Below are 20,823 nucleotides of genomic sequence, written 5' to 3'. Positions count from 1 at the left end.
GAGGGTTGAGGGATGGGGGAGCGCCACTCTAGGCCATGCCGCATGCTTCTCATGACAACCTGCTCCTGGGAACTTGGAAGACTGCAGCTCTTTCTTTTCCTCCCTTCCTAACCCTAATGCTCAGTCAACCAAGTGAGAGTTTGTAGATGACCTTTTTCTGGACAGTTGCAGGGATTCAGTTAAAAATGTTATTGGTATACCCTGAATACTTACCCGTAGTCAGGAAGGTAGAGAAGCCCTGATGAAAGCTGAATGAACCATATGGGCAGTGTTAGATTTGGGAGTCTCTAGTTGGCAGAGGTAGGTACCTTTGACCAAATAGAGACCCTTGTGTCTAGTCAGGGTAAGAGGGTACACTCCTAAAATAACCCCTGCTCCCCCCCTTAGTAGATAGGCACGAGCAGACAGGCTTATCTCAGAGGCAGTGTGTAAAGCATTTGTGAACACATACAGTAACCCAGTGACATCACTACACATCCTAAAGGAACATCCGCAAAAAATGTGTCAAGCCTGCACATAAATAAAAGAGGCACAACCAGAAAGCAAAAAATATAAAAAATATAAATTCACCTAATTAAACTAAGTAAAATGTTGCATCTGGAATAAGGGTATTGCATACATTTACAAATCCAAAAATAAAGGAACATTGCGAGAACAAAAATGGAGTCTGCAACAGTGGTCCCGTTCACAAATAACAAATAATGCTTGTCATCGGCTAATAGGCTTTGAATTACCGCGTGAAAGTTCTTTTAAATAACATGGATAAAAAGGATTTTATCTACAAAAAGTGCGCACTATGCTAGACTATGTATATGTAAGTCAAAATAGTGGTATTAGCGTACAATACATGACGCACAGGGTTATGTAACTAAAGAGACCAAAATTGAATATTCTTTACAAAATCCTGCACTCTGCAAAAAAAAAAAAATAGTGCGCAACCAGAGGTAAAATGTGGGACAAATAAAGGTCATAAACCAAACAAAAGCAAGTTTCTACGAACACATACATTTGAACGACTAGCCAATAGGATGGTTTCAATAAGACACATTTTGAAGTTGATATAACTAACAGTGAGGCAAATAACACTGTTCTCGATATGAATAGGGACACCACTGAAAACGGATATGAATCACATTGTGTTGTATAGAATATTGAATGCACTGGATAAGGATGTGAATGAATTGGATATGGTGAATTATGTGTATAACACATACTGAAAAGCACATGACACTGACAGCCAATCACAGTGGAGTTCAATGCAAGTTGCAGAGCTCACTCGGACACTGAACGGGGCTGCTCAGGAAGAGGAGGGATTGTGGACAGGAACACATTGAAAAACACGTGTAGAAACAGGCAGCACAGAGTCCAGCCACACCCTTCCCTGCTGTGCTGTTTGGATCACAAGGCCGTCAATCTCATAGAGCTGAAAGTCTACCAATGACGGCCGTGTATGTTGGCTTGCCCCCGCCCATACCTTCTCGGGCAGCACTCTCCTGGTGAAGCACTTCCAGCCATGTGTCCTCGCTAAGGTGCCTGAGAGGCTTTTGGTGGACAGTGACACTGATTCGGTGCCTGCCAGTGCCGAGAAGCTACTCAAGTCAGCAAGCCGAGCACCCAGCCTGACTCCTAAGCCCCGCACCTCCCTCTGACAACATTGTGTATTGTGTCCTGTCCCAAGGCGCACATCTAAAGTATCGTGGAAGGTGAGTTGTTAGGTCAGCGGGCAACCTCCAAGCAGGAGGGGGGGGATGGCAGAAAGTAGAGAATTAACTCACAAACCCTCAGGTAGGGGAGTGAGGAAGCCGCAGCACGCGCCGGTGTGAGCTTCTGCAGATGGAGGCCCCCAAGCGGCCCTGTCTGGCCCCCAGCCTCTGAAAGGTAATTCCATGGCCAGCGCTCAGCTCACCATGGCACTGGTGATGCCGCAGGGCTCGCCCTCCCCGAGCGCGGCATGCTCCGGAAGTACCAGCGAGGTAAGCCAGACAGGATGCGGGTAGGGGAGGCTGGGAAAGGACGGGGAAGAGGCTGCAGGGTAGGCCGCATGATTCCTATGTGCCCGCAGCAGGGGAGGGGAACTGAAGGGCCGCTCCACACTGCCCGGGAATTTAGTTTCCCGTTTAACCTAAGAATGAAGAAATTTTTGCATACCGTTTCCTTCCACTGTCAGTTATGCTTCTACTGTCAATGTAGAAATAAATGAAATCCTTTCAGCCCAGGCGGAAGGTGAGAGTTGGACAGCCTTTAATTAATCTAACCCCCTGTGCTGCTACCGGGTTGACGTGAACTTTTCTTTGATGCTTACATCCCTGGCGAATTATGTTTGTCCACCTCTCTCTATTCAGTTTTATTTTTTTCTAGCACTGTTTTCAGCGGAACGGGAACGGACGTACCTGCATTTAATATATTTGTACCAGCCTGTTTTGTGTTTTTATTTTCTGCTCTGAATACCCCTCACGTGCATGTCGGCAAGGTGTATGTGTTAGCCACGTGCGCCAAAGGATCCTGGAACATGCTGGCATCTGAATGCATGCATGCCCTCAAGACATATAAATGTCCCTCTTTTATCATGTCCCAACCTCATTGTTTCCCTGGTGTGCTGCTTAAACAAAATGCCCGTCTCAACAGCCCTGTTCCAGACTGAGTCTAATCTGCTTGGCTGCTCCCAAAGACGCGGTCCGCAGAACGGAGCAAAGTGCTCCAGATGTGAGTTCAAGGCATGACCACACAAGTCCAAATATTGTTCCATAAGTGCACGAAATACTGTCTCTGCTCCCTACAAATGGCCACCATATTTCAAATGTGTAATTAAAGCTGGTCTCCGTGCTTCAGAATTAGAACAGGCCATCATACTCCTGATGCAGCCTGCAGGACACAATGATCTAAATCTGGCAGCCGCGACTTACCGTCATATGCCAGATGAGCACTTAAAGTTAGGACACCATACTCCAGAATGTTAAAAAATGACAAAATACTGCTCTGCGGAACAATGTACAGATTTCCAGATGTGGAACCCATGACTGGCCCAATATTCTAATCAAGATGTTTACTTGCAATTGGGAGCCATACTCTATAGAATGTTAGAGCAGGACACCATACTCCCAATAGGGTCTGCAGAACTGCACACAGTGCTTTAATGTGTCGCCCATAACTGTCCGCCATATGCTAGATGTATGCCATACTTCAGGATATTACTGCAGGACTCCCTACTCCAGGGCTTTAAGTGGCTGGGTCCTATCGGTGCTCAGCAGCTGCAGTTGTTAAAAGCAGGTAACTAGACAGGTCCCTATCTGGCCATTTTTACACTTGGGGTGATAAAAAACTTTCTAATAGTACCATCCGTCACTGCCTTTGATGTAACTTCAAAGAATCTCGTGTTTTAGTTTTATACTGCACAAACATGCAACGCTTTACATGAGCACCAGCTACATTACATAAAAACATTAATTTGTTGAATCACAGGATGTTGAGCCAACCGCAAGCTCAAAACTACTTTCTCAGCTTGAAAGTCGACGGCTCCAGCCTTACGCCACAACCTTGAGCACAAGAACTGAAACATTTTCAAAATGATATACAACGAAGTCATAATTGTTGTTCATTTATTTTATGCAATTTACAACCATTGACAAAGCCAATAGTCCTGGCTTGTTTTTGGTGTAATGTTGCTTCTTGTGTTGTATATCTGGATGAATGGACAGAAGCATTAAAATACCAGTCTGGCAGCACACTATACTAAGTGCAGATTTTTAGCTGAAGTGTTTTAAGCCACTCCCTTAATTACATCAGTGACGCCCCTATAAGAGACCCCCCAAATGTGTTCAGCCCACTTAAAGCCCTGCCCTACTCCCAATGCTGCCTGCAGTACTGGACACAATGATCGTCACCATATTGTAGATGTTCATTTACAGTTAGGCAACATTCTGTAGAATGTTAGAACAGGATACAATACTCACAAGGTGCCCTGCAGAACTGTACACAATAATGTGGGCGTGGCCTACAGATCTGGCTCAGTACTCCGGTGTGGCCAACAGAAATGGACGTTATACTTGGGTGCGAGTTGCAGAACTAGACATAATACTTGGGAGGAGACACATGCTCAAGCAACTGGGCACAGCTTTGGCCCTCAGGACTGGATGCAATACTCCAGACTGGCCCTAAGTATTCTCCGGAGTGGCCTGCAGCGCTAAATACAATGTGCATCTTGCTGAACTGGACACAGTACTCAAATCTTAGGCAAAGTGTTCGACTTGGAGAGAAAAGAGGCTCGGGCACCAAAATAAAAGTGGCCCCTTTAGCAGGTAGTTAAAAATGTAACCCAGATTTTCAAATTAGGTCGTTTTGAACATATAAAAAACATTGTATAAATGTTTTGCAAAGTATGGGGGTCTGCATGCATTTGTCCTTGCTGGAGGCAATATTTGTGATATTAGGAGAGTTAACATTAAACCTGGCCCACAAGACTGCAAAACAGGCCCACAGACCGGCCTCTCGGAGCAGCTCTTTAAACACTGCAAGATTTACCTATAGGCCAGTCAGACTCTGCTCCGGCGTGGCCTTTAGGCCGCAATACTACTGCAACAGCCTGCAGAACTAGACAAGTACTCTGAACTTGGATATGGCCAGCAGAACAGCACACAGTACTCGGGTGTGACCGCAGACCTGCAAGTGTTACCTGTCGTACTGGACATTATGCTCTACTTTGTCTTCCTTCCGGCTACAGTAACCAGTTGCCTCACACCTGCGTGGTCTCAGATGCCGGAATGATGTCTCAGTGAGTTAAACATCCTTAATCTTTGGTGTGATTTGCACATTATGGGTTTGGCTCTGACAAGGTAATACGGTTTCCATTGCTGGTGAATTCAGTTGTGCTGCCCTCGTGCTTACCTAGTCCAAACCTGAGATTACCAGTGACTCTACACTGCCTTGCATCTCCCTCCCTCCCTAGGTCAGCGGCATGACAGACTCTTGCAGCCACCCTCTCCTCATGCACCCCCTCTTTCTTCCACCTCTAGCTGTGCTAAGCTTAATGTTTGTATGTGTGTGGCAGGTAGCACAACAGGAGCAGGCAGGCCATATTCATAGACTGCAGTTCTTTGTTCTGTCCACTGAGGAGTTGTGAAGGGGGTGGTGAACAGCAGAAACGAGAACCAGTTGTTCCATCACGGCTACAACTTGCTTCACCACCTATCCCATACCCCGCCGTCCAGAGGTGTTTCTATGTTAACTGCTGGTTGAAAAGCTGCACTTCATAAACTTTAGTGAAATCGATGCTTTCGCTCTCCCTGATCGCATCTCTGTGAAAGTCACGTCTGGCCCCAATCTAAGGATCTGTCCAAGATTAAAACGGGAAGCGTACCCCAAGCAACTCTTTCCACCTGTGCTGATTTCACGCAGGTGTCTATGACCAATTTTGCCTTTATTTCACATAGATTCGACCGTTCCTCGCACATTTGTATGTGGAGCACAGAAGCAAATTATCAGTGGGATCAGCATGAGCAGTGGGCAGTAGGAGTGTTAGATGCTGGCACCGGTGGGCAGTACAAGCACCCAGCGCTTATAGCCACTATGAGCAGAAGACCCTAGCAACCAGTGTAAGTAGCTGGTACTGGAATTCAGTAGGAGGTTGCTAACACTGATGGGCAGTGTGGAAAGTTGACACTGTTTAACATTGTAAGATGTAAGCACCAGTGGGCAGTTTGAGGATTCAGCACTTAAAGGTCAGTATGTGAAAATGACATTAGTAGGCAGTGTAAGAAACTGGCATTGATGGTTATTGAGGAAGCTGGCACTGGTTAACCTTGTGAGAAGCTGGAACGGGTAAACAGTGTGTGACAAACTGGTATTTGTTGGCAGTACATGGGCAGAGCAGGAAGCTGGCACTGGCAGTAATTGCAAGAAAAATGCACAGTTGAGCTGCAGAAAGGGGGTACTGGTGGTTGTGTGGGGACTAAGCAATGCCATGAAATGTAGGAACTGGTACTTGGGGTACTTTATTCTTCTATAAAAACAGATTACAATGCAACAGGCCAACAAAGCAATCGAAAGAGAAACAAATCCAGGTCAACACATTGCGGACATGATCACGCAACTGAATGGCAGTCAGTCCAGCGGAGTTTAAACCTGTGACCATGAAGTCAAACACAAATTCCTGGAGCGAATGCATTGAGCTATCAGACCTGCCTTCAGCATATCATTGTATCTGAATGAAACAACATGCAGAAAGATTATGATGTAGGTATTATCAAAAATAGGCAAGTCATGGTAGATAGGACTATCTAAAACTTTGCAACTTCACATTATAGTTAAGAGGCATCCTTTCCACACATTTGTGTAAAGAATGTGACTTTTTGCAACAGTTTGTCACAAAAGGTAAACTTACAAACACAATTCAGTGCATTTTTGCCATCGCAAATAGAAAAAGTCTACAAACTGTAAGCTTGGTGACAGTCTGCTTATATTTTCAAACTTGGTTGGCTTTGATAAGAGTGGAAATTACGTTACTGTATACCCCTTCTATTTAGTATATGTGTCTATATGTTAATTACTTAATTCCTACAGTAAAAAAATGTATATCCTTTCTATGTAGTTATGTATCTCTATAGATGTATTACTTTACTCCTACTTTAGACGAAGAAAACAGATACTTCACTTCATAAAAACTTTATTTCGGCACACAAGGCCATAAAAGCATCATTAAAATCACCCAATATAATACATTAGGTTCATAAAATTTTCACGGTTAAAATTTGACATAAAAAGAATCAGTATCCAATTTATTTTGTAGCCACTCGCTCATTAGCCCAAATTGTGTCCAGGGAGGTACATTGTGGAGATCAATCAGAGAATTTCTACAATGCCATTCTAATGGGCCATCTTTTTTAGGATGGCCCTACGGGTGCACAACATGGTGAATAGGAACCGTGAAATGGAGAAGACAATATGCATTTGTGTGTCAGATTTCAGTAGCCTGTATACTTCGCTACAGTGTCTAGACCCCATGTTCCTACAAAGTTGGAGTAACCAGCACGACCTAGCCCTCCTGTAACCCTTACAGAAAAATAGCACGCGGAGTTCCGTTTCCTCAGTGATGTTACATGCCGGACACCCCCCATTAGTGGCGCCCTCCCGTTTATTAGTAAAAGAGCGCAACGGGAGTACTCCATGTCTAAATTGTACGTAAAGTTTTTTGGCGAGGAGTGGCTGGATATCGTCCAGCACCAGTTCTAAGCTGTATCTGTTTTTTACTGTCAGGAATTCCACCGTCAGGCGGCCAATGGTGGACCTCCTTTTGAGCTCCCTGAGCTTATGTTCTCTATAGCTCTCTGCAAAAACCAAAGGAAATGATGGACGGAGTGTTGAACATTGCAAGCACTCACCCCCAGTCAAATGATCTGGGTTTAATCCATCACCGTTCTTTAGCCCACTCTGCCACCCCGGTTCAGACATGGCCATAAGCAAATCAGTCTGACCCTGTGCCTCATGGGAACAGTCCAGCCCGAACTGCCAAGCCATGTCTTCCCTGGACCGGAAACAAGCTTCCTAGGACCGGTTTCTGGCATTTCAGCCGTCTTCAGCCAGGCTTGCTTGAATCCAGTGGCAAAGTGAGCAAGGGACTCACGTCTGAGCATACCCTGCCAACTTATGGCGAACAAAGCAAAAACCAAAGGAAATGATGGACGGAGTGTTGAACATTGCAAGCACTCACCTCCAGTCAAATGATCTGGGTTTAATCCATCACCGTTCTTTAGCCCACTCTGCCACCCCAGTTCAGACATGGCCATATGCAAATCAGTCTGACCCTGTGCCTCATGGGAACAGTCCAGCCCGAACTGCCAAGCCATGTCTTCCCTGGACCGGAAACAAGCTTCCTAGGACCGGTTTCTGGCATTTCAGCCGTCTTCAGCCAGCCTTGCTTGAATCCAGTGGCAAAGTGAGCAAGGGACTCACGTCTGAGCATACCCTGCCAACTTATGGCGAACAAAGCAAAAACCAAAGGAAAAGACGGCTGAAATGCCAGAAACCGGTCCTAGGAAGCTTGTTTCCGGTCCAGGGAAGACATGGCTTGGCAGTTCGGGCTGGACTGTTCCCATGAGGCACAGGGTCAGACTGATTTGCATATGGCCATGTCTGAACTGGGGTGGCAGAGTTGGCTAAAGAACGGTGATGGATTAAACCCAGATCAGTTGACTGGGGGTGAGTGCTTGCAATGTTCAACACTCCGTCCATCATTTCCTTTGGTTTCTGCTCTATAGCTCTCTACCAGGGTCCTTCTAGAGGTTGTTTGGGAGGTTTCTCCTGCATTTCTCCATAGATTACCCCTACCCAAATACTTTTAATGTAAACCAGCCATGGAATCTGCCCTGAACCTCGCAGGCCCATAACATCAGTCAATTCGTCCCTATATGCTGCTAGTTCTGGGGTGCTCCAAAGACGGCACCAATAGAGAAGAGGTCTGAGAGCAACCTCATCTGCCATGGGTCTAACCCCAAGATCCAGGCAGAGTGGTGTTAGGGGGGTACTACTAGGAAGGCCCATGAGGTTTCTGAATAATTCTCTGTACGGACTAGCGAGCCCGATGCACAGTGTCCCCAAAGTTCTGCTCCATAAAGAGCAGCGCTCCTAGCCTGGACTTTATAGATTTCCACTACTGGGGAGACCAATTTTTCAGTGCAGCTCCTATATAGTTTTAAAATGCCCGCCATTGTTTGGGTTAATCTCAGCCCTGCTTTGTTAATTTGGGCACCCCAATCCATTCTTTCTGCCAGCTTCAGTCCTAAATACTCAAAGATGGTTACCCTCTCCAGGGGTCTACCAACCAAGCAAGGATTGGGGCGGGTGGAATTGCCTACATTAAAGGCCATATGCTTTGTTTTTGCAGGTTAATCTCCAGTCCCCGGTGCTTGCAGAAGGCACTGAAGTTGTCGAGGGTCCTCTGGATTCCCATGGGGATCTTGCGAGGAGGAGCGTATTATCTGCAAACATCAGGGCTGGGACTTTGCGCTGCACCAGCCTAGGGGCATCGATGTTCTTCCCTGCAATCAATGAGTCTATTAGGCCATTCATAAAAAGGGAGAAGAGTGTTGGTGCGAGCACGCAACCCTGGCGAACCCCTCTCTCTACGGGCAAAGGGGCAGTGAGTTCGCCGATTTTGCCATATCTAATTCAGGCAAAATTACCCTCATGTAGACGTTTTAGCTGCTGGCACAGGTATTCTGGTATTCCCATGTCTGTTAAAATATCCCATAATTTGTCCCTCGGTATCAGGTCGAAGGCAGATTTTAAATAACCCTGGGTGTAGTTCGCGAAGTAGCGCTACGCGTAGCTACGCAAAGTGCACTTCGCACTATGCGAGCTACGCGTAGCACTTCACGAACTGTGTAATACCCTGTTTGCACTGTGCAAGATGCCGTTTTCAATGATTGCACAGTGCGGACAAGCATCCGGCAATGTGCAATCATTGAAAACACCATCTTGCACAGTGCGAGCTGTAGTTTTCTGCCGCTTGAGTAGATTTTTACTCGAGCGGCAGCTTTCTCAACGCGGACTGGTAGTTACTCATCGTGAGCGGTCTTAAGCATACGCGACCACTCGCAATGAGAACCCTGACCTCCCCGTGTTGAGAATCTCGCCGGGAGGTTTATTTTCCACGCTCGCGATCGCCAACTTGATGTTGCTGATCGCGAACGAGGATAAAGTCTCGCCGGGATGTCATTTTGCTTGCTCGCGGTCGCCAACTTGACGTTGAGGACCGCGAGCAAGCAAAAAATGACCGCTGCACTATGCAATGCTACGGTGCTACTCCCAAGGCTCCTTTTACAACTATGACATCCTAAATAACACTTTCTAGACTCACCCCTCTTCTATCTCTCCATTATCCTATTCAATCCAACTAACAGACTGACATGTCCACCACTCAAATTAACACATATTTTCCTACACTAACCCACCACTAATCATCTTTGGGTTCCGGAGCAGCGTGCTACTCGCTGAAAAGCACTTTGTCTTGGCAGGGGTAGTAAGCGCTATCTAGGTACAATTACAACATATCTTTTTCCATCTGCATATCACACACCTCCTCTTTCCTCTTCAGCATCCTCTTTTCATTGTTTCCTGAAATGCACTTGCATCTCCTTCACTTCATTCCCAACACAACACACCTACTCACCTGTAACACTGCATTTTCCTTTACTTTCATCTTGTCAATATTTTGACAACTGTATACCCACTTCACACAGTTGCACAGAAACACAATTGGAACTGAAATACATGCCCATTGCTCTGTGCGCTCTACATAGGTTTAAATGACCATGTACTTTAACACCGTTTTGACTCCCTGGCAGGCACTGTGAGAAACTTGCACTTCTGAGCTCTAAACCATGACCAGTAATAAAAATCCGGAGGGTACTCAATTCGAATTATCCACTGTATAAGTGTAATGCTACGGGGAAAAACATCTATGTGGCTCGCTCGCATCCGTCGTCAGAGCACATGGACTCAACATCACATCGTACGCAGATACCACCCAGCTCATCCTCTCCCTATTCAACAAACCCACCCTCCTCAAACACAACTTTCAAGATGGAATGGAAGCCGTCACCAGATGGATGAAGAACAGCTGCCGCCAACTCAACACGTACAAAACAGAGATACTCTACATGCGCGCACACCCCGATGCCTGGAACGACACCTGGTGGACCCCTGCCCTCGGGGACCCTCCACAGACCACACACGCAACCTCAGAATAATTCTGGACTCCAAACTCAAAATGGACCGCCAGGTCAAAGCCATCACCTCCTCCTGCTACCACACCCTCCGCCTCCTCCGCAAGACCTTCAAGTGGACCCCCCCCCGAAAACAGGAAAAACGTCACACAAGCTCTCATCAGTAGCAGACTTGACTACGGCAACGCACTCTACTCCAGGGTCAGCAAAAGCCTCACCCACAAACTCTAGAACGCCACAGCCAGACTAGTCCTCAACCTACCGTGCCATTGCCACATCAGCCAGCACCTACCGACCCTTCAAGCTTCTCACTCACGCACACAAGGCCCACCACAAATCCGGACCCGCCAACCTGAACCACCGCCTTGTGTTCCATGCTCCCCGGCGCTCTCTCCGCTCGGCGCAGCACTCCCTCGCAGCAGTACCTAGGATCAAGAAAAGCAGAACAGGAGGGCGCTCCTTCTCCCTCCTCGTGCCCAAGGCTTGGAACTCCCTCCCTCTACACCTCTGACAGACGGCAATGCTTCCCAAGTACCTAAAGGTTCTCAAGACCTAGCTCTTTGATGGAACTCAATGAACCTCCATGAACTGCGGACCCCCCCCCCCCCTTCCTTCAGCACCCTAATACCCGCTTGCGGTAAGTAGCTAGCGCTTTACAAACCCCTGATTGATTGATTGATCTTGGATATAGCTAACTCCCCATTAGGGAATGCAAGATTAAGTAAAACATGTGAAATAAAAATAGAAACTAAATTGGTGACAACGTTATTAGTTAAATGTGGGGAATTCTTTGGTATGTTGAGCCAGACTGAGGCCAAATACTTAGTTGACTTAGTATGCAAGAAAGTTCAATGTATGAAATCATGGAAACGGAGTGTAAGTGGTACACAATCCAACTTGATTTGAAATCGGACCATAGTCAAGTAGATTTTTTTTTAATCAAAAAAGAAAAGGAAAAAATCCCTTTTCTCACCAGGCCTAAGATGCAAGCAACTTGAATTTTTCCAAAAGCAAAGCTCAATTCCTTGAAATTGTGTGACAGTGGTAAAGTGGTAACAATACTATAGTCTCTAATGTGTGGCAAAGCAAACACTAACGTCTCCTGCACAATACAAAGTCACAATATATTACCTAATTTCAGTTTTACTGCATCATTTGCATGGCAATTGTAATCTTCTCCATAGCACTGAGTCCTGTCATTTGTGCTGCTTGGCAGCCACTAAGCCAGAGCCAGTCAGAGTGAATAATCCGCATGCGGAACATGGAAACGTCCCACCTATATATGGTTTTAACTTCGCATGTATGACAGCTTTCTTAAGATCTTTCAAATCACTGCATGCTTTAAGACCATTAGATTGCACAAAACATAGTAATGTATTTTATTACTTGGGCATAACTGATGCAAACTCCTCCCTATAAAGTGTTACTTATGGGCGATAAGTGACACACAAACGGAGATGAAATGAAATGTCTAGCATGTTGAAATACAGGCAGATGGAAAACTTGGCTGCTTCGCTGATGCCATTGTCAGCAGCCAACCTGAGCTTTTGAAAATCTATTTCAGTTGGCTCAGGTGAGGACGCTCAGAATCTTCTGTTATATGTGCCCATCACAGCACCTCCTCACCTCTAGTGAGGCCCTAGGGAAGAAAAAGGAGGAGCGTAAGAGAGTGAGTTGCAGTATCCTCAGCCAATCAAGATTTCCCAGCCAAACGGGAACCTTCCCAGCTGCCACACTTCTTGGGAACATCACAAATCTCCTCTTTTCCCAGACCAAAGTAACAAACACACTAATGTGAAAAGCAAACGGCCACCGCATGTGGATTGTGCGAATGCAGTCCAGAGTAGCCGTGTTGGTACTCCCCCATTCTCACTGCATTTCTAGTTAAGTAATTTGCTTTTGTCTATGTTGTCATTCTGCTCACGTGCTCTCTGCAATTACACCTCTACTTTATGGTCAGTTTCTCTACCATAACGCATATTTCAATACTCCAGGTAGACCGGTGTGCTAGCTGGTGGAGTTTATATACACTCTATCCTAAACACTCTCCCAACAGCACGTTCTGCTTGTTGGGCTGGTTCTGGAGTATACCTATGATGCCCGAACGTCTGACATGCTTTCCTCAACACCTGTCATGCTTACTCCATGTTCAACAGTGGGAAGGCGAGCAGTATTGTGGCGATGGTAACATACTTTCACACCAGGACTAGAAGTGTTCACTGTTATTAACAGCAGATAATCTAAGTTTGATGTGTTTTTTTGTGAAATGATACATAGCAAATCATCAGGGGTTTTCATTATTCATGGAACAGTCATTACTGTCTTCATTTAGCAGATGGAATAAAAACATTCACAATTGTTGCAGTAATCGTTTGACTCAAATATTTGTTTCTTCTTCTTTTAGAGCTTGCATGTGAAGCCAGATTAAGACATTGTGTTTTGTGACTGGTACGAGCACAGTTCCACCATTTGGCTTTAATCATCAACCATCAAAAGAGTTTCTGCATGCATACGATAGCCACGTCCAAATGTCTGTTTTCAGAGGCAAACACCTGTGGAAATGTGTTCCGCCCCTCCCTTTTCAATATCCTATGAACCATTTAAAACAAATTACTTTGGGATACTGGATTCACCTGGATATGGACAGGCCTAGTCATCATATTTAGATGATGGGTAGAATGCATGCATATATTACGAAGTAGTTATAGATACAGAGGATTGACCACGCTGCTGTCTAGGAAGGTGTGGGAGTCTTGTGGAAACTCGTGAAATTCAAGGGCCTTAGGCTTCCGGAAAATCATCTAGTAGCATGGTGCAGGGCTCTGTGCCATTAGAATAGCACATTCCTTTCCCTTCCTCGCTCGTTTATCATGGCATATTAGAAAAGACTACTGAACAAACTTTTTTTTCCTGAAACTTTGTCAATGTTTGTTGCTGGTATAATCAATAAAGTTTTTTCCTAAACTACCTATACCAATACATTCTACATCGGTTGTCAATAAATAGATGTTCTTCAGATTGACAGTTCTCGTTTTCATCTTTTTTGTGTTTCTTGTGTCAGTGTCAGACCCTGTTTTGGTGGCCACAAGGCAAGCAAGGGCTACTGGGCCTGCAGTCATTTACCTCTGGTGTACAGGGGTACAGTCGCCTATGGCTCTGCAAACTGGGCTAAGTACAATCTCTTTAACACTTGACTTCAGTTGTAACAACGGCAAACAGTCACAGGCTTCTCAGGGAGGAAGTGTGAAGGTGTGAAAACTCCGAACTCAACTGGCCTGCAGCACAGTAACTGATCGTCCAACACATTGCTTTACTTTGCTTAGGAAAAATAATTTTATACAAAAATGTAAAACTTAATGTTTCACAGAACAAGCTATAGGTACAATTATTTTACTGAGCTACTGTGCCTTGCATCCTAGTCCTTCTCTTCCAGGTGTTTCCATTCTTCTGGATTTGAGCTCTAAAGGCCCAGTAACAGGTCAGGTGCTGATCACCTTTTTGAATAGGTTATGCACTAAGTTATCTCAAGCAGACCTGTGTGACCGTGCCCATCACAGTGGAATTGGCTCAGCCCACCACGAGTGGTCAGCAGGGACCTACTGCACCGTGTCGTGAACCTCCAAATTGCAGGGCACACCCACAAAGATTCATCTGGCTCCATGGGTCTTAGTTATTACACTACCTTCAGAGAACAGTAAAAAAGGCAGGAGTCTCTCATACTTCTCTGCAATGAGTTAGTCTCGTCTAGATCCAGAGTTTTAAGAGTCAAACAGTCCTACCAGATAAACTTTTATTTGCAAGGAATATTTGTAGGTGTGTGAACTCTCAACCTGCCCCTGAAAGCAGTCGACATACACAATTATTGGTGTTTTCTGATACTAAGTTATGTCATATGTACAATCGGCACACAAACCTTGTGTATCAGAATAAGGGAATATATATTATAATAATTTCAGCAGTCATACTATAAAATAAAAAGAAAGTTAGAAAAAATAATCTCATCTCGCATCCCTACTATTAATAATGAATTGGCTTAAGTCATACCTAGCGCCAATATGGATAATATTAGCCTCTTTATTTTGGTGTATGATTAGTATTGTCCATAACTATTTTACCTCCAATTCATATCGTACCACTGAATACCTTTAAAAGCTTGCAGTTGGTCACTAGCATTTCCCCCCTACCAACCAGTCCTCTTGTCTTCCCCTCCCAAATTCATAAGTCTCTTTATATCTTTCTCCTCAATAATTCTCTATAGAAAAGGGTGGGAAAGTTGTAGTTCAGTCTCAAGTATCTGTACCACAGAACAAGCAATGCCTCAGTTAGAGGCATATCTGAATGGTAAGCAAGTGTATCGAAATATGCTATCACATTTGCACTGTCCTGGGTTGGATGACCTTGTAATGCTGCACCCTACACATAGCTCTCTGAACAGCTGAATGGACGTTTCCTCTGCTGCATTGCTGTTATTTTTGTTGGTGTGAATAATGCCAAACTGCTTAAAAAATGATATAACCATCTTGCACGCTCCGTTAAGTATTATCACAATTAAAACCATTTGTTTTCTAGACCCTAAGCCTAGCACGTACACACGTGATCGAGTAACATGCATGCGTCATCAGAAAAGAAAGCCCTGCCACACGTTACTTGCCATTACATGCTGCTTCCTCTTCCAAGAGGTGACATGCTGACAGGAGTTTTTTCCCACATTTGTGCAGAGGACACAGCAGGTAGCAGCTGAGGCCTCCACCGCAGTGCTTAGAGGTGTACGGATTCCAGTGAAGACGCTGGCCTCTGAACCTGTTGCTGGAGTTGAATGAGACATGGGAATTGGGCCGTAGACCGCAACACAGTCTACCTTGTGTGCAGTCTCTGATGTGGCACATTCCGCCCTAGGCACAGTTTTGCATATTGTAACTTACCACGTTGTAATTCTAGATGCATTGTAGTGTCATGCGTGGTGCTGAATACAGTTTGAAGGTGTATTACTGTATATGTCCTTTTCAGCCAAACTGTGCGTGAAACTAAGATGCTGTGCTGTCTTAGTCTCGTCATGGCTATCTCTGGCACTGGTGTGGTCCGTTCTTAAGGGCGCCACCCCCCCACCAACTTTTTCCATCATATGAAGTGTGTCAGGCTGAGCAAAATTCAGTCTGACACACTTCATGTTCAGGTCAGGCAGCTAGGCGCTGTACATGTGCTAAATGCACCGGTGCCTGGCTGTCTGAGATTAAATTTGCCATGATAAAGGTTTCAGAGCATTGTGGGTGTAAGCTCTTCAGCTCGGCAAAGCACTGGAGGCCCTTCCCCCTCATGACGAGTGGCTGCCTCACATATAGACACAGGCGCTTCAGTTTTATGCCCTGAAGTGCCCAGAGCTGACTGTTCATCAGTGAAGCCTCGTCCCTGAGTGGGTGGGTTGGAGTTAGCAGTCCTACTGACCACATCCCACTTTGTGACGAGTAAGGGACTGCAGTTTCCTCTTCTTGGCTGACCCATAATAAGGTTAGCGAATGAAAGGAGGCGGCAGTCTCAATCCTCCAGTAACCACGAGGCCTCCCTCCCTCCAGTCAACCAGTGTTAAATATATTATCTGGCTGCAGAAGTGTGTACTCTGTTTCTCCCTCATGTCTGCAGTTTGGTCGTTTATTACTGTGAGCAACCACAAGTGAGCCTTCGTGCAACTACCTGACCACAGCACACTTTACCCTGCCTTTATGCCTGTATCCTGAGGGGCAACTGATGTTAGCTGCTGAGGTGCAGTCCCCCTGTTGTAGTTAGGACTGGGACTGGCTAAGAGCTCCTGAAACATTTTCTCACAGGACTGGTTAGAATAGTGTATGGAACATGCAAAGCAATCTCGATTGATTTAATCAGAAATTAATTTGATAGGCTAGTACTCAATGTCATTGAGCCATGTGAGCTATTTTGTTAGGGAATCCCTATTTGTACAGCGCACATCCTGAACAAGCGTATTTCAAGACACTCATGTGTTAGTGATCTCACTAGTACATACGAAGCACCTTGAAATACTTAAGCTCAGCATATGCGATGTACAGCAAATTATCATGTAGTGCAAAGTCAAGAGTGGAGTCTGGCTCAAAGATTCCATGCACGAGCCGAGGCTTCAGAACAACTGCCACGTAAATTATGCCACAAATATTTTATAATATAAGATGTTCAAAATAAGAAAAAGTGGATTTCGTTAACACTCTGAAGCTTCATACCTTAGTACATCACAGAAGTATTTAAAATAAGGGTTTTTAAACATACACTGAAAAACCTCATGACAACACGATCAGTGAACTTAAAGGTAAGTCAGTTATGGATACCCTATATACAGGGCCACTGGAATAATGTGATTCAACAGCTGCAGCTTTAAAAAAAATATTAATGGATTTGCCACATAATCCAACACCTGCTGTATAATCTGCAGATTTGAACAAACAAAATAGTTTTTAGCTCAAAAGGATGAAAAGTTATGACAAATATGGTGACGTGGGTTTATGTGCAGTGCAAGGCCCTTTGCAAAGTTTAACTGGCCATCTTTTGCATATTTTCTTTATGTATTTGGTTGTGTAACTGCTACTACAGAGGTGAAATATTTGCCCAGACATTATTACCATGTGTAAAAGTTACAAAACAGTGAAGTAACAATATCAAAAAATGTGCCATATTAAGCAGCATAATTTGCCTTTTTTGCTGCATAATTTAGTCATCCCTGCTGCTTGACTTGGTGTTATTCTAACACAATTCCAGTGGTCCTGACTATATAGTATAGAGTAATGTGGACTAGATTCTAATTATGGCTTGAGCAACATTTTAGTTTACGAAATAAGACATGAGTTTTTTGTACTAGAGGTAGGTGAGCCACTGAAAACTCAAGCCAGGCTCAAGCAGATGATGGCTCTAGCTCAGCTCGACGTCCTCTTGGTCCCTGGAGCCCAAAACTAACCAAGCTTTCATGTGGGTACTTGCTGCAAGCCACTCAGGCTGCCACCTCATGCACCAAGAAATGAAGACAAACATTTGATGAAAAACGTTTGATGTAAAACAGACGAGAACAGAAGATACATAGCTAGTGGCTGAATTGTATAGTGCAAAACAAGAAATCATGGCTTCCCTGCTTGACAAAATTGTGTAATCCCATGCAAGACTCCTTTTTCTTCATTATCGCATTTGAGAGAGCCTTCAAATCGGAGCAATCAGGATGTACGCTATCCAGTAAGCACTTGTTTTTTGTTTAATAGACTGTAATGTTGCTCCGTCTTCAATACAAATCTACACCACAAACATTTGGGTACACCTGTTATGTTATGTGTATTTGTAAAGCAAACTATCAGGAGGGCATCCTGGCACTGAGTTGATGAGTGTGCTTTGCCATGCCTAGGACAGGGCAGGATGGTGAGTAGAAAAGCAAGGTTTTCAGATTCTTGCTGGATCCAGGAAGAGAAATGAAGGCTCTGGCGTGTTTTGGTTGAGTGACCATTCATGAGCGGGTGGGTTACTGTGTGGTTGGTGGTTGGTTAGTTTGCATGTGGGGTTCTGGGTACGGGAGCGGTGAAAGTGGATGGGTGCATGAGGGCTTGAGGGAGGTGCAAGTGAAGACTCCCTTTGTGGAGTGTGGAGCAGTGCGGTCAGTGGGGATAGGGGTTGAGCATGCTGAGGAACATGGTCGGTAAGGGGAGGACCAGAGTTCCTTGCACTGGGCGCAGTCCAGGGACAGACAGGCTTGCCATGGCACGCTGAGAGCGGCACCTTGGATGCCTGTGTTGTGCAGCCTTGTGATGAATGTGTGTGGGAGACCATATCAAAGGCTGCTGAGAGGTCTAGGAGGATCAGAGCTGCAGTCCCTCCTCCGTCAAGTAGGGTTTGGTAGCTGCGATAAGGGTTGTGTTGGTGCTGTGGTATCTGCAGATTCCGTTTGAGAGGAGTCGAGTAGTAAGTTCCATTCCAGATGTGAGGAGAGTTGGTTGATTTCTTTTTTTTTATACCTTGGCCAGGAGCAGGGACATCAGTCAGTAGTTGTTGAGTTCGCTGGGGTCTGCCGATGGTTTCTTTAGTAGGACATTGACTTCTGCATGTTTTCAGTCCCCGGACAAGGTGGCCATGGCAATTGAGGAGTTGATGAAGGTGGTATGTGGTTGAAGATGTGGTGATGGCATGGGTCGGTTGAGGCCCTTAAGTGGACCGAGCTCATGATGGAGGTGATGTCCTGTGGGGCAAGCTGTCTCCATTCAGTTAGTCAGATGTCTGTGGTGGTAGCGGGGTCGTTGTGCTGCTTGAAGAAGTCTGTGTCCTTGGGCTCGGATTTGAAGTTTCTGTAGCTGTTGGGGATCTTGTTGTGGAAGAAGCCTGCACTGTTGTCTCAGAGTTCCTGTGAGGGGGTAACGTTGTTTGTCGTGGCTGAGAGGTTGGAAATACTTTGATAATGTTGAAGAGTTCTTTGCTGTTATTGGAGCTTGATTTGATGCTTGAGGCTAAGGACTTTTTCTTTGATTCTCTCAACTTTCTGTGGTAGAGGTTCAGGGCTGTCTTGAAGTCGGTTGTGTCCTAACTATTGCGCCATCTCCTTTCCAGTTATTTACAGTGTCGTATAGTGGTTCTTAGGTTTTCAGTGTACCAAGTAGCCTTCTTGCTGGACCTTCTGTGGGTGTTGTTGCCGATGGGAGTGACGCTGTCAGCGCAGTCGGTGATCTAATCGTTGAAGTTTCTGGCGTTCTGGTATAGGTTGTTGGAGGAGATGGGGTGGATGGTGTTGATGGAGTTGATTAATTCGTCCAATGAGACTTAGATCCAGCTGCGGTGGGGGGCGTTGGGCAGACTGGGGGCAGAGGTTTGTGAGTTGGTGATGTTGAAGTGAATGATGGAGTTGTCATCCAGGTGAGTTCTGTGGTGAGGCTGTACCTGATGCAGTCGCTGGAGATATATGTGGGTTCTAGTGTGGGGTCTGTGGTGTTTGTGGGGCCATGGTCAAGTTGGGTGAGTTCGATGTTGTTCATGCTGTCGAGGAGGTTGGTAGTGATTGTCATTGTGGTCGTCGAGATGGAAGTTGAGGTCACCGAAGAAAATGTAGTTATTGGAGTCTATGGCGAGGGGGGCGATGAAGTTGCAGAAGGCTGGACGTGGTCCTGGAGGACGGTAACCTGGGAATAGATAACAAAATAATGCAATAATAATATGTGCTGCATTATGCTGCATAATTTGCCTTTCTTGACGCATAATTTAGTCAACCCTGCCATACAATTTGGCCTTCCTCTCTCTGCTGCATAATTCCAGTGGCCCTGTGTATTATACATAAACAGTCCAGCAGTGTCGCCCTTGTCACAGAAATCTTTTCTTCACTTCAAGATGGCACCTCTATAGTACAGTGGCATTAATCACAGCTAAAGTGGGGCTGCAAGAGGGCTTCAGGTGCCATGGCATTTGAAGCTGTTGTTAAGGAACTAGTCAGTATACACATTCCCATCATTCTGCCATCCCTCCCCCATTCTGCATGTTGAGCACAAGCTTTAACCGGTTGATGCAGTTTATATCATGAATCAACAGATATTCTTTCAAGGGACCCCAGATGTTCTTGGGCCACAGAACCTGGGAAATGGTGGAATAGTAGAGTTCCAGTTGGTCGTTACAGTATATCATACAGCCAGGTCTTCACTGTAGGTATACAATCTGTGTTCCACACACAACACATGCCTCTCCACATCCTTTACTCCTCATGTATCCCTTCTCACTCCTCAGCGCTCGCTCATCAGTCCTGATCCATTATATATCCTTCTCTTCTGTCACGCTTAGGGCCTACTTAAAATGTTTGGTGGCGATGGAACTATGGTACCTGCCAATGCTTGAAATGTCCATCAGGCCAATGGATATTTCAAAATGTGGCGGTCTGCACCTCCATCAGGGTGATGTGGTAATTTACTCCGTCACTCTGGTCGAGGACGGGCCGACCGACAAAATATAAAGGAGGACCTAAATGTCCTACTTCCTCCTCTACCCTCACTCCTCATTTCTCACCATCCATCAGCCATCCTCTATTTCCCATATACAAGTCATCTCTAACTTCTGAATTCCAATAATCACTTCACATCACTCACTCAATAGA

At 45.3% G+C, this 20,823-nt stretch overlaps 2 long non-coding RNA genes across 2 annotated transcripts in view; one reads left to right on the top strand and one right to left on the bottom strand.

Annotated features, from left to right (window-relative positions):
- Positions 1-20,823, bottom strand: part of LOC146812676 (uncharacterized) — a 415,934-nt gene that overhangs the window by 179,885 nt on the left and 215,226 nt on the right. The gene's annotated exons all lie outside the window — the stretch shown is intronic.
- On the top strand, positions 1,538-13,742 carry LOC146812677 (uncharacterized). The gene is made up of 2 exons (XR_014965974.1): positions 1,538-1,703; positions 13,123-13,742. It is a non-coding gene; the product is annotated as an uncharacterized LOC146812677 (long non-coding RNA).

This window comes from Triturus cristatus, chromosome 7 (genome assembly GCF_964204655.1).
Source record: "Triturus cristatus chromosome 7, aTriCri1.1, whole genome shotgun sequence".
Taxonomy (NCBI): Eukaryota; Metazoa; Chordata; class Amphibia; order Caudata; family Salamandridae; genus Triturus; species Triturus cristatus.
This window is presented reverse-complemented; position numbering and strand designations above follow the sequence as displayed.